Here is a 19,105-nt window from a genome sequence, read left to right as displayed (position 1 = left end):
GATTTACCTGGTGTGGTATCCTTTGCAGTATCTGTTGCTGCAGAGACAGTAGGTAGCAGCTATTGAAATAAGGAAGACGGTGGTAATATCAGTCTGAATTGACTGCTTGACTCAGCAGTGATCTGTATATTTAAAGTTACGGTTCAGAAGCATTCACGTGTTAGCAGTGTTTAATCCTTTGGCTGTGGTAGGTGATTGTGGTCGCCCTACTAATTATTCTTCATGATGCGTCAGGCGACTTCAATCCGCAGCCGAAAAAAACAAATTTCCTTCCACACATCTGTTGTTTTTGTATAAATACAGTTTTTTATTTCGTTTATGTGCCAAAAAAAACATTGTGTATAGTGTACATATACAAGTGAAAAACCTTCCTTGAAGTAAATAATCTCGTCATTATAGCAAAATTAGAGAATAGCAAAAACTATTTTCGCATTTTGTTCTGAGAACATTACAATTTTCTTGTACATGAACGGTAAATTTTGATCTCTCTTATGTGCCAAAGAACAGTGTACATGTTTGTAGTGTGGATATACAAGTGAAAAACCTTGCTTGACATAAATCTCGTCATTATTGCAAAATTACACAATAGCAAAAATTATTATTGCATTTTTTTTTTCTCAGAGGATCACAATTTTCTCGTAGAGAAAGATGCATTTTTGACCATTATCACACACAAAAAATGGAAACTTCATGGTCATTTCCTGTTAGAAAAGTAACAACAAAGTTATAATTAGCACATTCATTTTCTAAGAATTTAGGCTGTGTAATGATAGGTTGCAGCCAAAGGGTTGAAGGAAGAATAGTCTTTGTTGAAATTTTATCCATTTTATGTAATTACAATTATTATCCAGTAATAGTGATGAATTTTTGACAGTTTTTGTTCATTGTAATGGAAGCAGCTGATGACTGAGCATTGGTACAGTGAAGGTAAGTCATCCTGTTGGTGGTAGACAGTAAGATTAACACCAGGGTAGAGTATCTGAAGTATAGTGGAAGTTGAGAGAGGTGGAAGGAATGATATAATGGAGGTGGTAAAGGAAGAATCAGATGTACAGTCAGAGTGTGAGGTGGGTGACAAAATACTGGAGGTGGTAAAGGAAGAACCAGATGTACAGTTAGAATGTGAGGTGGGTGACAAAATAATGGCGATGGTAAAGGAAGAACCAGATGTACAGTTAGAGTGTGAGGTGGGTGACAAAATAATGGAAGTTGTAAAGGAAGAATCAGATGTACAGTTAGAGTGTGAGGTGGGTGACAAAATATTGGAGGTGGTAAAGGAAGAACCAGATGTACAGTTAGAGTGTGAGGTGGGTGACAAAATAATGGAGGTGGTAAAGGAAGAACTAGATGTACAGTTAGAATGTGAGGTGGGTGACAAAATGTTCCTCAGTGACAATGAGACTGTCCTGGACACAGTGTCCTCAGCTGAAGTTAAGCAGTTTAGATGTTTAGAGAGTGGTAAAGCATTTGCTTTTAAGAACAGTCTTATCCAGCATGCAGTTGTTCATTCAAGAGTGAAGAATTTCAAGTGTGATGAATGTGGTAAACAATTTACAGATAAGAGTAATCGCACCAAACACCTATTAATTCATTCAGGAATGAAGAATTTCAAGTGTGATGAATGTGGTAAACAATTTACAGATAAGTGTAATCTCACCAAACGTCTATTAATTCATTCAGGAGTGAAGAATTTCAAGTGTGATGAATGTGGTAAACTATTTGCACACAAGGGTGATCTCACTAGACACCTATTAATTCATTCAAGAGTGAAGAATTTCAAGTGTGATGAATGTGGTAAACTATTTGCACAGAAGGGTGTTCTCACTAAACACCTATTAATTCATTCAGGAGTGAAGAATTTCAAGTGTGATGAATGTGGTAAACTATTTGCACAGAACCGTGATCTCACTCAACACCTATTAATTCATTCAGGAGTGAAGAATTTCAAGTGTGATGAATGTGGTAGACGATTTGCACAGAAGGGTAATCTCACCAAACACCTATTAATTCATTCAGGAGTGAAGAATTTCAAGTGTGATGAATGTGGTAAACTATTTACACAGAAGGGTGTTCTCACCAAACACCTATTAATTCATTCAGGAGTGAAGAATGTCAAGTGTGATGAATGTGGTAAACGATTTGCAAGGAAGAGTGTTCTCACTAGACACCTATTAATTCATTCAGGAGTGAAGAATTTCAAGTGTGATGAATGTGGTAAACTATTTGCACAGAAGGGTGATCTCACCAAACACCTATTAATTCATTCAGGAGTGAAGAATTTCAAGTGTGATGAATGTGGTAAACGATTTGCACAGAAGGTTCATCTCACCAAACACCTATTAATTCATTCAGGAGTGAAGAATTTCAAGTGTGGTGAGTGTGGTAAACAGTTTGGTCTGAAAAGCAATCTCACCAAACACCTATTAAATCATTGTAAAGGGAAGAGTTTCTAGTGTGCTTAATGTGGTAAACAGTTGACTCAGTTGATGTCATCTGACACTGTTTAATTCATTAAGGAGTGAAGAAATTCAAGTGTGATGAATAGGGTGAACAGTATTATTATGATCTCTCCAGTGTCAGTTCAGGAGTGAAAGAATTTGAAATGTGATGACTGGAAAACTGTGTAGAAAAAATTCGTATTCACTTGGCACCTGACAGTTCATTCTAGTGTAAGAACAATTATATAGTTATGATAAATGTGGCAAAACTTGTTGAAGAAATTAGGTTTTAACCAGGCAAGGTGCCATTCACTAACAAGTGAGGGAGAAGACATGTTTTATCTCTTAGGCTGGATTTTTTTTTTTTTTTTTTAAATAACGACAGAGGAAGGAAAAACAAATGATTAAAAAAAAAAATAATCCATACACCAGCTTACTGGTGTCCTCTGTTCATAAAATATCTGTAACAGTCAGACTTGAACAGCTGTAGGTTTACGTTTGGAGGGAAACATCTCCGGGAAAGTGAGTTCCAAAGAGATGCAGTTCGGGGAATGAAACAATTCTGATAGGCAGAAGTTCTGCAATATGACTGAATGACATTCCAGTCATGAGCGCTACCAGATGCCCGTGTAGCACGAGGGAAGGCATGGAGAGGTGGCAACATGGATGCAACTTCGTCTAAGCATTTGCCATAAAAATCTTTGTAAAATAATGCAAGGGAGGCAACATTCCTTCGTACTTGTAGGGGAGGTAGTTTATTTGTAATGGCAGGGTTGTTAATAATTCTAACAGCCTTGTTCTGAATTTTGTGTAATTGTTTTAATGCAACCTCTCCACATCCATTCCACAAGGGTGAGCAACATTCAAGCTGAGAGCGCACGTCTATCTATCTATCTATCTATAGCCCGACGCCCTAATCCCGTAAAGGGTGGCCGCAGACAAAACGCCTCCAAGTCACTCTGTCACCCACCAATTGACTACCCTCCCCCCAACTCACCCCCCCCTCCCTCATATACCTCTCAACTCCATCCCTCCACCTCATCCTTGGTCTACCCCTCCCTCTCCCTCCCTCCACCTCACTTACATACACCCTCTTAGTCAGTCATTCATTCTCCATTCTCTCCACATGTCCAAACCACCTCAGTGTATTTCTCCTAATCTTTTCAACCACATCCACATCTACCCCACAACATTCCTTCACTTCTTCATTCGTCAACCTGTCCCTCCACGTCACTCCACATGCTCCTCTCAAGTAACTCATTTCCACTGCTCTCACTCTTGACTTGTTCCCCTCTCGCAAGGTCCACGCCTCGCTTCCATACGTCAGGGTAGGGATCACCATCACCATCATGCAGTGACTTCTTAACTTCCATACTCACCTCCCTATTTCTCATCACGGCTTTCAGTGTACCAACAACCTTTCTTCCCTGCTGTACCCTTTCACGTACTACATCCCCCAAAGTTCCATCCTTACTCATCACACTACTCAAGTACTTGAATGCACGTGACTCTTATAAATTACAGCTAACTGCTCGTCTGTAATGGAAAATATAAGTGGATTGTAGAAAAAAAAAAAAAAAACTTGAGTGCATTGGTCTGTAGAGCGCCTTTAGCTACTATTGGTACTTGTGGCAGGCCACCCCTCATGTAGCATGTCATACGATCTACTGAGCCAAGACACCATTAACCATGAGTGATAAAATAATATGAAACTCTAGATACAGTAAACCCTTAATATACTGAACCCTCTTTCAATGAATTTCAGTTTTAACGACCACTTTGAGTTGGCTGAACGTTCTTTTAAAGAACTTTGTTTGGTACAGTAATAGAATGGATGCGCAGGAAACACCTACCAGCATCGTGTCCCACCCCCCCACACACACACACACACACTGTGTGTGCATTGAACACATGTTTAATATACATGCAGCTGTTCTGTACTGTTTGCATTGCTATACTCTGTTAGGTAATACAGTACAATATTTACTGTAATGTAACAGCTGATATACAGTGAGTTTACCCACACTTTCCCTGTAAATACCGAACAACATATGTACAGTAGTGTATGGGCAATGTACAGTATAGTGCAGATTTGTAGTGGTTTTCAATGACTGTGCCAGTGGTGGAATGCAGTTTATGTTTAATGTACATGCAGCTGTTCTGTACTGTTTGTTTTGCTATTCTCTGATAAGTAGTATTTAATGTAACAGGTAATGTACAGTGTCAGTTTTCTTTACCAACACTTTCCATGTAAATACTGAATGACAAATGTACGTAGATTTATCTGAGGTCTATTTGCAGTCTTTCATTGCAGTGCAGTTACTCCCAGAAAGGTAAGAATAAAAACATCAGTAAGTAAATAGAGCATTTATTAAGAAAATAACCATTTAGACCTACCTGTATGTTATTGTGTATGAGTTACGGCCAAACAGTGCTGTATATTTAACAGTCTTTGTTCGGTAAAAGCCACAACGCCTGGGAAATTATTGAACAGCATGGTGTTTGGCTGTAATGTCAAGGGTCTGGTACAAATTAGTTGATTATATTGAGAGTGCACTGTATTAGGAGAGGGCTGTTCACCGTGATAGTTGTACAGGAGTACAGCGCATTCATTTAGTACACAGTAAACTGGGCAGCAAGGTACACTATATCCTGCACGTCTGTACACAAAAATATTGTACATGTATTTATTGTTGGTCTATGGTTAGCAGCTTACCTTTTTGTATGACATTTTATTATGAGATAATTATGTCTAAGCACATGGCAAGTGCTCCACCTTGTAGTGAGAGTAATCTTTGTTTTCACTTTACTGGGGCAGGTCTAATGGAACACAATTTTTATGGTACTTTTGCCTCCTCAAGCTTTATTTTTGTCATGGGGAGGGGGGTACTTCAATTGCAAGTTAGAGCATGAGCTGGGTGCTTAGATCACTAATGTCAAGTATCCCGTGAAAAATATTGGGCAGAAATCAAGTAAGATATGTCACCATTAATAGCATTAGTACATGATATGTTTGTGGTGTACATTTTTCACCGACAGTGTATTCTTTCACCCAAATTACCATGCACTAGGAGATGTGCAGTATAATAGGAACACCTTACATCCAGCTAAATGCATGATAATATAAAGGCATATGAACAGAGGGTATGATGGAACTTGGCAGAAGGGCAAGGTATGATAAAGTTTTAATAGCTGTGAAAGAAAAAGACCTGGGAATCTGTTGAAAGTATTTTCATTCATTCATCATCTAATCTTGTGTTACCCCATGAGGAGCGTAGGAGTGCAGGGCTAGGCACGTTGGTCCTGACATTTAACCCGCCCCATCCTGGCAGATTTTTAATCATTGACTTCCCCCAATCCCAGCAGATTTTCAATTTTTTTTATTTTTTTTTTACTAAAACCTCCGCTTATTATGAGAAACATTGAAAATTCAAAGAGAAATCGCTCACCTGAGGTTTAACCCCTAACAGGAGGGCGACGTTACGTAACGTCCGTGCGTGAGGAGGCGGGTGACGTTACGTAACGTCCAGCCATTTTCCGTCCTAATTTATTGGTGAAATTGGGTGATGAGGCATCCTTGTCACCTATTGTCCTGCCCTCAATTCTCCCAAACCTTGAAACAAGTAAAATAGAATATCTCTGTCTGTCTGTCTGTCTGTCTGTCTCTCTCTCTCTCTCTCTCTCTCTCTCTCTCTCTCTATATATATATATATATATATGTATAAGTTGTAGTGTTATATTTGTTCAAGTAAAATAGTATATACATATGTAAGTTATATTGTTGTAAGTGTTCAAGTAAAATAGAAAACACATACATAAGATTTTGAAGACAATGAATAGTGTAAAGAAAGCATAAATGATAAATATAGTATTCAGTGGTGAAGAAAAAGCAAATGAGTGAATAGTTTGCTAGCCTCCCCCGAGGCGCGCCTGGTGATTAGCTGCCTGCCCGCTCTTCACCCTCACTCCCCTCCTCCTCCCATAGCCAGCAGAGATGTATTACTGCGCATGTAACACCTCTTGTCTTCGTTTTTTATCCATTTTCATCGAATTATGCATGTTTATGCTTATTCCTTGATACTTTATTTTTCTGAAAATATGCTGCTCCACACAGTGGTATAATTGATAAGTTGCCCACCCATGGGGGGTTAAAATGCTGATACAGGTAACAATACTCTTTCCTCACTGTGTTTTCTATGGGGCCTGGCTCCAGAGAAAACATATTCTATGGGAGGGGTAACTATTTCAAACCACTCATAAATGGTATTTATATATTTATTTGGTAGGAATTTATATGTAGTACAAGAGTTTATTGCTTTTCACACTAATATAGGCGATATAAGCATTGTTTCACTCACCAAACACATTGACATACCGCACCTTTTTTGGCGACATTACCTGATCATCACTTCTTCCTCTAATGCTACATAAACTTTGTCCTCCACATTGTCATCGATTGGGGAATCACTCTGGCCTTGAATTTTGTACCGTGGTGCGACGTGTCTTTACTGGCCAGGTCACTGGTAACAGGTGAGTTGCCGAGACAATGGCGTGCCGGGGGGAGGGAGGTCATGTGGGGTAAGGCATTGCCCCTGCCTGGCATAGGGTAGAGGAAGGTGTCCTGTGTATACGTATCAAAAATCATGTGGGAAATTTGTAAAATGTGCAAATGACAGACCTTACAATTGCGGCGCGTTTATAAACATCAACGGGAGTCACAGTGACAAAATGTTTGGACGTATATATACGTCAATGGGACGCGGCAGGTTAAGATGAGAGTGACCAGCCTCACTCATCCCTGAATGGCATTATGTGAGCGATAAACTCAACCATCCCATGGATAAAAACCTGCACAGGCCCAATCTGATTGGAGCGCCTTAATTACCCACTATACCACCAGGCACCATAATTTGGTTATATGATTACCACCCAGCATAGTAAATGGTTTCCTGGTGTATAGGAAACCATTTGTCCTGTCACTTAGTGTAGAGTCTCCCATGGACAGAAGGAAGTGGCATTGAAAGTAAACCAAGTTGTTTTTGAGGTTGGATGTGATGATCATTTGTGATGGCTGGATGCCACCAATTGGTGGTGGGTGGGAGCACTCACCATCCACTCACTCGATGTAATGCTGCTGTGGGTGTCTGCCCTTTCCTCCCTTCCTCTTCTGACTTTCTTTTCTTCATTCCTCTTCATTCTGCCTATGGGTGACTCTACACTGAGTGACAAGCCAAATGGCTCCTGTACTCCAGGAAGCCATTTACTATGCTAGGTGGTAACCAAATAACCAAATTATTGTACATGGTGGTTTAGTGGGTAATTTAGGTGCTCCAATTGGATTGAGCCGGTGCAGGTTTATATCCAGTGGGTGGTTGGGATTTATTGCTCACATAATGCCATGCGGGGATGAGTGAGGCTGGTCACTCATTTTAAATGTTAGGACCAACTTGCCTAGCCCCATTTTCTACAGTCCTCATGGGGCAACAAAAGATTGGATGATGGATGGATGGATGATGCCACCAATAGGTATTCAGAGTGTGATCTACTATGACACAAGATGTGCTGTGCCCATATTATGATGGGACAGTCATTCACAATGGCATGGCATCACAAACGGGGATTCAGTTTGTGATTTAAAAGTTAGTGCCCATGTTAAGACAGGACAGTCCGTCATAATGGCTTGGTGTCAACTAATTGTGCCCAGTCAAGAGGTGACTTGCAGGGGTAGATTAATCACTAGGCTGAATACCTTACAGCCATGGCCCCCAACATTGAAAAAAAAAAAAAAAAATTCCAATGATAAATGATGTAACTACAGTGACTGGCATCACACAAGACCCCATGATGGGGGCCCCTTCCCTGGGTAGGAGCCCCAATATCTGGTTTAGCCAACAGCCCCCCCAAAAAAAGTTCATTTGTCCCTGATTACTTGTGCCTTATCCAAGGAGAGGATGTCAGGCCTCAGGACAGGGATGATAATCCCAGGATGGTGTGGGATGGGTCAACCATCTGTGTCCTGGGATGGTACCAATATGCCTGCCCTCAACAGGGTAAAATAAATCCTGGTAAAAGGATGGGCTGCCAATCTGAAGACTGGGATTGGTGGCCCAAGGTTAGGGTTGACCCAACAAAGGTGGGAAGGGTCACTGCTGTAAAGATATGGGAGGGATGCCAAAAGCTGCTAGTCCATCACAGGGCTGAAACAATGTTTCTGCCTCCATACCTGCCCAAGGATATCCTTGAGGTGTTCACAGGCCAGGAGATGGAGGGAAGTTTAGAAAACCGTCCCAGGGTAGCAGTGGCCAAGCATAGCAAAAATGAGACAGTGGTATCCACCCTGTGGTTAAGCCACGAGTCAGTGTTATCCACCCCATGTTTAACCCTTTCAGGTCTCCTGGCCACGATCGTGGCTGTATCAGTACAAGTCTCCTGGCCATGATCGTGGCTGTGTCATTACAAGTCTCCTGGCCACAATTGTGGCTGTATCAGTACAAGTCTCCTGATCACAATTGTGGCTGTATCAGTACAAGTCTCCTGGCCATGATCGTGGCTGTATCAGTACAAGTCTCCTGACCACAATTGTGGCTGTATCAGTACAAGTCTCCTGGTCACAATTGTGGCTGTATCAGTACAAGTCTCCTGGCCACGATTGTGGTTCATCCATTTGCCTTCGACTCAAAACTGTGGCAGGCGGCTAGTGAATGTTATCAGTATTTCTCAACATTGACTCATTTCCTGGATATTACACAATCCAGTTGAGAAGAAGTAAACTTTCAGACTCCTGGTCATCCTCCTTTCGGGACTTTGGCGAAAGCTTTGCCATTGCACTTGACATCTCAAAGGCTTTCGATCGAGTCTGGCATAAATCTTTAATTTCCAAACTGCCCTCCTACGGTTTCTATCCTTCTATCTGTGCCTTCATTGCTAGCTTCCTTTCTGGTCGTTCTATAGCCGCTGTTGTAGATGGCCATCGTTCTTCTCCTAGATCTATCAACAGTGGTGTTCCTCAGGGCTCTGTCCAATCACCAACTCTCTTCCTTTTATTCATCAATGATCTTCTAAACTGTACATCTAACCCTATCCACTCATACGCTGATGACTCCACCCTTCACCTTTCCATTCGGTTCCCGCAACGCCCATCTCAACAGTTACTTCAAGAAACAAGGGATGAGGCTATGGCACACCTAATGTCTGACTTGGCTCATATCTCTGACTGGGGTAAAAATAATATGGTTGTCTTTAATCCATCTAAGACTCAGTTCTTACACCTATCAACCCGACAAAATCTTCCACAGGTAGACCCACTAATGTTTAATAATATTCAGCTTAATCCTGCATCATCCTTGAACATGCTTGGGGTTTCATTTACTCGGGACTTATCTTGGAAAGATCATATTACATCTCTTGTAAAATCTGATTCCAAGACAATGGGTGTGCTAAGCCGACTCCGCTCGTTTTTTACCCCTGCACAGTTGTTGACTCTATACAGGGGTTTTATCCGCCCCTGTGTGGAGTACAACTCTCATGTGTGGGGAGGCTCCCCACATACAACTCTTCTCAATAGGGTGGAGTCAAAGGCTTTTCGTCTCATTAACTCTCCTCCTCTTACTGACTCCCTTCAACCTCTGTCTCTTCACCGCACTGTTGCATCTTTATCTCTTTTCTATCGCTACTTTAATGGTCACTGCTCCTCTGAACTGTCTGCTTGCATTCCTCCACCTCTACGACGGGCGCGTAGCACCCGTCTGGCAGCAAACTCTCATCCCTTTTCTGTCCAGCTCTCTAATGCAAGAGTTAACCGTTACTCCCAGTCTTTCATTTACGCAACAGGTCAGCTCTGGAACTGTCTCCCTCTGTCTGTATTTCCTGCTGCCTATGATCTCCAGTCTTTCAAACGTAGTGTGTCCAGGCATCTCAAAATGATCGGATCTTGAATTTGGCTCTCTATTGTATTTTGTTTTTCTCTTGGAGGGAACTGTTACTGCAGGCTCATGGCCTTTGGTTCCTTCTTCCTCGCATAAAAAAAAAAAAAAAAGATTTATGATTTTAGGTTAGTAGGAGTGTTTTTCTCTCATTTTGTATACAGAAATGCACTGATTTAGGACACCACACACTACTTGCTATGCAGCTTCCCATCATTATTCCTGCTCTTGTATGGTAAGTGGAGCCCTAATATTTTGTAGACAGATGCATATTAGCTCCTTATGTGTGACTGTTATGTTTCTTTCTAATTTACAAACCTTGATTTTCAGCTTAATCCTGCATCATCCTTGAACATGCTTGGGGTTTCATTTACTCGGGACTTATCTTGGAAAGATCATATTACATCTCTTGTAAAATCTGCTTCCAAGAGATTGGGTGTGCTAAGCCGACTCCGCTCTTTTTTTACCCCTGCACAATTGTTGACTCTATACGGGGGTTTTATCCGCCCCTGTGTGGAGTACAACTCTCATGTGTGGGGAGGCTCCCCACATACAACTCTTCTCAATAGGGTGGAGTCAAAGGCTTTTCGTCTCATTAACTCTCCTCCTCTTACTGACTCCCTTCAACCTCTGTCTCTTCACCGCACTGTTGCATCTTTATCTCTTTTCTATCGCTACTTTAATGGTCACTGCTCCTCTGAACTGTCTGCTTGCATTCCTCCACCTCTACGACGGGCGCGTAGCACCCGTCTGGCAGCAAACTCTCATCCCTTTTCTGTCCAGCTCTCTAATGCAAGAGTTAACCGTTACTCCCAGTCTTTCATTTACGCAACAGGTCAGCTCTGGAACTGTCTCCCTCTGTCTGTATTTCCTGCTGCCTATGATCTCCAGTCTTTCAAACGTAGTGTGTCCAGGCATCTCAAAATGATCGGATCTTGAATTTGGCTCTCTATTGTATTTTGTTTTTCTCTTGGAGGGAACTGTTACTGCAGGCTCATGGCCTTTGGTTCCTTCTTCCTCGCATAAAAAAAAAAAAAAAGATTTATGATTTTAGGTTAGTAGGAGTGTTTTTCTCTCATTTTGTATACAGAAATGCACTGATTTAGGACACCACACACTACTTGCTATGCAGCTTCCCATCATTATTCCTGCTCTTGTATGGTAAGTGGAGCCCTAATATTTTGTAGACAGATGCATATTAGCTCCTTATGTGTGACTGTTATGTTTCTTTCTAATTTACAAACCTTGATTTTTTTTTTTTTTTTTTTTTGTCAAAAATGCAGTTTCTCAGGCTAGAACCAATAGTGACCTGAAAAGGTTAAGCCACATGAGGTACTATCCAGCCTGTGGTTAAGCCACATGATGGTGCTATCCAGCCTGTGGTTAAGCCACATGATGGTGCTATCCAGCCTGTGGTTAAGCCACATGATGGTGCTATCCAGCCTGTGGTTGAGCCACATGATGGTGCTATCCAGCCTGTGGTTAAGCCACATGATGGTACTATCCAGCCTGTGGTTAAGCCACATGATGGTGCTATCCAGCCTGTGGTTAAGCCACATGATGGTGCTATCCAGCCTGTGGTTAAGCCACATGATGGTACTATCCAGCCTGTGGTTAAGCCACATGAGGTACTATCCAGCCTGTGGTTAAGCCACATGAGGTACTATCCAGCCTGTGGTTAAGCCACATGAGGTACTATCCAGCCTGTGGTTAAGCCACATGATAGTGCTATCCAGCCTGTGGTTAAGCCACGTGATGGTGCTATCCAGCCTGTGGTTAAGCCACATGATGGTGCTATCCAGCCTGTGGTTAAGCCACATGATGGTGCTATCCAGCCTGTGGTTAAGCCACATGAGGTACTATCCACTGCCGGATTAAGGGGGGGGCCCAAGGGGCCTGGGCCCTGGGCCACCCACCAAGAGGGGGCCTCCCACCAGAGCAACTTGTGTTCATTTCATTTCGTGTTTATGCATTACATATTACAGCATTGGATGAATAGTCCCCGTTCAGTATTTCCTAACTAAATGTGTCCTATTTATATATTAGGATTTAGGTAACCCGTCTGTGGTGTATGCCATTGGGGGAGTTGGAAAGGGGGCCTCCCTTCCAAGTGGGCCCCGGGCCTCCCACATGCTTAATCCAGCTGTGGTACTATCCAGCCTGTGGTTAAGCCACGTGATGGTGCTATCCAGCCTGTGGTAAGCCACATGATGGTGCTATCCAGCCTGTGGTAAGCCACATGATGGTGCTATCCAGCATGTGGTTAAGCCACATGATGGTACTATCCAGCCTGTGGTAAGCCACATGATGGTGCTATCCAGCCTGTGGTTAAGCCACATGATGGTGCTATCCAGCCTGTGGTTAAGCCATGGTCACATGGAGATATATTCAATTAACCCTTTGAGATTTTCGGCCCTCCACCGATTGTGTCTGTGCCAGATTCACCCTGGCGCACATACAGGTCACCGTCGTGCAGCAATATTTGTACTTAATTGGCCACTGTACACTAACTTTTTATAGTAGACTAATGAATGTGGTACCATTTTAAAGCTGAATAGTTGCTCTTTATCATAGTATGGTTGAAAAAGGTAAATACTGTAGCTAAAAGGCCATTAAGACAAGTAGAAGTTACCCGAAAAGGAAAAATCACACACCCTTCCGTAGAAAAATATTTGTAAAAAAAAAAATTATTAGAGTTACATGAAATTTGATTGCACCATGTCAATCTACAGTAAAGTACCTTTCCATTGACATACAGGTTATGGCAATTTACTTAGTTTTCACAGAGAAAAGCAAAAGCTCTCACTGTCACACAGGCAAATATCCATGCTGGTAATACTGATATTATTCATGTTAAAAGCAAATTTATTATGCATATCTGTCTGATACACTTGTCATTGTATAACCAAATAGTTCAAAAAGGATAAACAGGATAGTGTATTTAGAACAAGCCCGGATAGGATATGGAAAACATGCAAAAAAAACAATGTTGTTTCATATGACTCGAATTCGAGTCATCAGAATCTCAACGGTTGGATTTACGATGACTCGAAATTGCGTCTTCGGAATCTCAAAGGGTTAATAACAATCACAGGAGCAATAGCAAGAGAATGAAATTTCAGAAGATGGTCACGTGGGTAGTTCTGTCCAAACAAGAAAAGAAAAAATATATATTTCCCTGTGAGTGCCAGATGAATGATGGCCGTTCTCTTAAGTTTTACTAATGCAGGCATGAGTGTGGAAAAAGAAAAAAAAGAAGTGATGACCACCAACCAGGATGCTGCAAGTCTGGCTATGTTAGTGATTAAAGAAGTGGAGTATGACTAGAAAATATTTGTGGATATGTAAGTAGCTTGCCAGAAAGAGAAGTGAGAGCATTTGTTATAAAATGGTCAGAGAACTTAATTTGGATGAGCCAGAAACCATGAGGCTGTGGATATGACTTATTAAATCCCAACAGCTTCATGTGTTGTCTTGTTTTTGGTATGTGAAATGCGTGGGTTTGACCGCATCGATTCTCCGGAGTATTCCGGAGAATACCGCAGTCTCCCCGACATCAAGGCGGACCAGGAGCAGTGGAGTCTGCCCTCAGAAATGCCGACACCCCCACTCGGACTCCCCGGGGTAGCCGCCGCCAGCCACCACCACTCCGGGCAACAGCGGCATACATCAGCCCGGGCCGTGCGCCCTTGTGAAACGCAACCACCGAGCCGCCGCCACTGTAGGAAAAAGACACTACCTTCGCGTGGTGGAACCACCGAGTTAGCTAGGGGTGGAGTCAGAAACTGTACTCCAGACAGCACCCCTAAGGTAGAGACGATCTATGGTTGCTCTAACAGTGGTAAGGTAGAGACGATCGGCGGTCGCTCCCCCCACAACAAGGTAGAGACGATCAATGGTCGCTCCCATAAAGAAAAGACTGAGACGATCTATGGTCGCTCACAACAAAATCAGGTAGAGACGATCAGTGGTCGCTCCCTGAAAGCTAAGGTAGAGACGATCGGCGGTCGCTCCCTCAGCACACTGGTAGAGACGATCAATGGTTGCTCCCATAAAGAAAAGACAGAGACGATCTATGGTCGCTCACAACAAAATCAGGTAGAGACGATCAACGGTCGCTCCCTGACAGCTAAGGTAGAGACGATCAGCGGTCGCTCCCTCAGCACACGGGTAGAGACGATCAATGGTCGCTCCCCTATAAAAAAGACAGAGACGATCTATGGTCGCTCACAACAAAATCAGGTAGAGACGATCAGTGGTCGCTCCCTGCAAGCTAAGGTAGAGACGATCAATGGTCGCTCCCTCAGCACCCCGGTAGAGACGATCGATGGTCGCTCCCAGGGTATAGTGAGGAGGAAAGACCTCCCTGTCTCCCCCGGCCTCTGTTCCCTGCGCGAGGCCCTTGAGAAGACCCACCTGTCGGGCCCCCATGACAGCCGCTGCCGCAGTCCTTCCCTGCCGGCGCCCCTGCCCATAGGAGACCGCAGTCCGTCGCCTCTTCCGGCCCGCCCCAGGACACCCGGGCGAGACCTCACCACGCCCCCGCGACGCCGGGACCTGACCCAGAGGTTCCTAGCCCTCTTCGGCCCCAGCCTGGAGCCCAGTCCGGAAGCCCCCGGATGTGAGAGGACGCCCTAGTGAGTCGCCCCGTGCCCTCCCGGCTCGCCTTACCCTGGCGACACCCTCAGCCAACCGGATCATCGCCGAGGTAACGGTGTTTCTCTCTACCAGAGATACGAGGATCCGCAATTGTGAAGTAGGTTAAGTGTGACTCCCTTTTTTCTTAGAATAAGACTAGTGCAGTGATTTCATGTAATTTCCATTGGGGTAACCCTGGACATAATGCTACATTAACGGGTGAGAATAGGGGTAGAGACCCCAAGTGAAGATACGTGCGAGTATCATCCCGAGTTTACTAAGGACTTCTCTCTAGAGCCCAAGGAAAGGATAATACATCATTAGAGTGCTATTGGTTAAACTCTGAGTAATACAGTGGAATAGAATTTACGAGTGTTCCGACTTTGTTACGCGTTGGGAAGTGCGAGCCTACATAACCTACCAGAGAGATGTGTAGTATATAAGTTGTGCTGACGGAAATCTAGTGTTGCCAAACTACGAGGACCGCAGTGATAACTGTACTCCCTTGTTCTGCACGCTATCCCTGAAAACCCTCCCCACTCCTCACCCCCGCTCTTGAAGTCCAAATAAGAACCAGAGTTAATTATCAAAGAATTCTTGCCAATAGAAAACACCTAAACTCCCTTGTTAATATCGGGCCTCATTAAGTATTACCATAACTTCTCCCTCGCCGTTCTAAGTCACTCTCCGTGTCTCCCTACCCCCCCCTTCCTGGTAAATCACAAACCCCCCCCCTCTCTCCCCTCCCGCGCTCCGCGCGCACGGGTATTTACTGTACTCCTAGTACTAAGATTTGTTGTATTGTCATTAATATCTAAGAAGCTAGTATCCTGCGAGATACACAATATTTTAAATAAGGTTTTGTATTGCTCTATATTGTGATGTAATGTCTGCTGAAATGTCTTGTGTCTAACTGAAATAATATACGTGTATGGTGTTGCCGAAAGTTTTTATGTCCTGCCTCTCTTCATTGCACTAGCTCCGGTCTCGAAAGAGGACCCCGCTCAGTGTTGAGTTGATTTGGAACGAGAGGTCGAGCCAAATTCTACTCAGCATTACAGTATGATTGACAAGTAAGATACCAAAGTGGGGAAGTCTGTGTCCGTGAGTGAGCAGCAGGCTTGGATGTAAGCAATAGCTGGTCAAACGAACTTCCAGTGTATTATCCCGTCATGCTTTTCAAATTACATATATTTGTCATTTCATCCACAATCTATCTATCTATCTATCTATTGCCAGATGCCTCAATCCCGTTTGGGGTGGCCACAAACAAATCGCCTCCAAGTCGCCCTGTCCCCCGCCATTTTACTGCCCTGCTCCCAACTCACACCCCCCTCTCTCATATACCTCTCCACCCCATCCCTCCATCTCATCCTCGGCCTCCCCCTCCCTCTTCCCCCCTCCACCTCACTCTCATACACTCTCTTCATCAGTCTTTCACCCTCCATCCTCTCCACATGGCCAAACCACCTCAGTGCGTTCCTCATAACGCTTCCTATCACATCCACATCCACACCACAACGCTCATCCATAATAATATTGTTATATTATGTGATGATTCAACACAAAAATGAGCATTACAATTTATGTAATGAATAGAACATTAGCAAATTAGCACATTTGACTGTAATTAAGGCCTCTTCTGTTTGTACTCATTGATAGATTGTGGGGCAGATCCTGATCTGGTTCAGATTTGAATCCAGATTTTGCTCCTCTGGTTTGTGATAACAGAACAATAGCTGGTTGTAAGGCTGATTTTACCTGTGATGGTTTTCCATAGTTCTGCATGGCTCTGTTGCCATGGATGATGATGATGATGAATTAAACTATCTATCTATCTATCTATATCTATCTATAGCCCGACGCCCTAATCCCGCAAAGGGTGGCCGCAGACAAAACGCCTCCAAGTCACTCTTGTCACCCACCATTTGACTACCCTCCCCCCAACTCCCCCCTCCCTCCCTCATATACCTCTCAATTCCATCCCTCCACCTCATCCTCGGTCTACCCCTCCCTCTCCCTCCCTCCACCTCACCTACATACACCCTCTTTGTCAGTCTTCATTCTCCATTCTCTCCACATGTCCAAACCACCTCAGTGTATTTCTCCTAATCTTCTCAACCACATCCACATCTACCCCACAATGTTCCTTCACTTCTTCATTCGTCAACCTGTCCCTCCACGTCACTCCACATGCTCCTCTCAAGTAACTTATTTCCACTGCTCTCACTCTTCACTTGTTCCCCTCTTGCAAGGTCCACACCTCGTTTCCATACGTCAGGGTAGGGATCACAATACCATCATGCAGTGACTTCTTAACTTCCATACTCACCTCCCTATTTCTCATCACTGCTTTCAGTGTACCAACAACCTTCCTTCCCTGCTGTACCCTTTCACGTACTTCATCCCCCAAAGTTCCATCCCTACTCATCACACTACCCAAGTACTTGAATGCACTCACGTTCTCCATATCCTCACCATCCAACCTCACTGCACACTCTGTGACTTCATTCCTCTCAAACACCATAACTTTACTTTTGTTTACATGAACTTTCAGCTTCCTCCTCCTACACACTGTCCCAAATTCATTCACCAAACCTTGCAACTCCCATTCATCTTCACTCAACAATACTGTATCATCAGCAAACAGCAACACCGGAAGCTTCCAAAGCTCACCCACATTCATTAGGGCCAGCACTACATCCACTGCTCTACCTTGCACCTCCTTTACAACCCCATCCATATATATATTAAACAGCCATGGAGACATCACACACCCCTGTTTTAGTCCCACATTGAGATCAAAGAACTCACTCAGCTCACCATCCACTCGCACCGTAGCCCTAGCTCCCTCGTACATACTCTTCACAGCACTCAACAATTTCCCCTCCACCCCACATATTCTTAATACCTTCCACATACCTTGCCTATCTATTCTGTCATAAACTTTCTCCAAGTCCATGAAGGCAGCATACACTTTCCTTCCCTTCTCTAGATACTTCTCCGTTAAACATCTTAGAACAAATATCTGATCTACACACCCCTTTCCCTTCCTAAATCCCCCTTGTTCTTCTCCAACTAGCTCCTCTGTCATATGCCTAACCCTATCAATGAGTATTCTACCATATATTTTACCAGTCACACTAAGAAGGCAAATACCTCTATGGTTATCACATACTTCTCTCTCCCCTTTTCCTTTGTACAGAGGAACAATTATACCTGATTTCCAGTCCTCTGGAACCCTTCCCTCTTCCCAAGCCAATCTACACAACTTCCATATCCACTCCACAACAATCTCACCCCCATACCTAAGCATTTCACCACACATTCCTTCAATTCCTGGGGCCTTTCCCAGCTTAATCTTCTTCATCGCTTCCACTACTTCCACCCTACTGATCTCTTCCTCCCTCCTCTCATCTCTTCTTCTCCCAGCCATTCCCCAACCACTTATACTCACACTGCTCTCACTCTCTACACTCAACAAATCCTCAAAGTGCTCCTTCCATCTCCTCAATTTCTCTCTCTTCTCCACCAACAATCTATTATTCCTATCTTTCACTCCCCTATTATTTCCCCTTTCACACTGCCTTACTTTCTTTACCTCCTTCCAAAACAATTTCTTACTCTCCCTCCATTTCACACTCAGATTCCTCCCAAACTCTTCATCCAGTTTCTTCTTACTCTCCTTCACCAGTCTCTTAACCTCCCTTCTCCTGCTCACATATACCTCTCTCTTCTCTCTCTCATCTTCTCGCCTACCTCTACTCGCCAACCATTCACCATATGCCTTCTTCTTTTGTTCCACAGCTCGTTTCACCTCATCATTCCACCATGCTCTCCCTTGTACACCCTTGCATCTCCTCCTCACTCCACAAACCGCTTCACACGCTGTGCCTATCTCTTCCATGAATATCTTACATACGTCTTCCACCCCTTCCATCTGCTCTAGCTCATACCTTCCCAATCTTTCTTTCACTATGCTCTTATACTCTGTCATTTTCTCACTATCTTGCAATTTCTCGACTCTTCTCACAGGGGCTGCTTCCTCCTGTTTTCCCCTTCGCCTCCTCAACCACTTTCTTTGCATCTTTACCTTGGCCATCACTA

The sequence above is a fragment of the Coenobita brevimanus genome, chromosome 48 (genome assembly GCF_032717465.1).
Source record: "Coenobita brevimanus isolate Jiangsu-jjx chromosome 48, ASM3271746v2, whole genome shotgun sequence".
Lineage (NCBI taxonomy): Eukaryota > Metazoa > Arthropoda > Malacostraca > Decapoda > Coenobitidae > Coenobita > Coenobita brevimanus.
The sequence above is the reverse complement of the archived record's forward strand: the minus strand, read 5'-3'. Positions refer to the sequence as shown.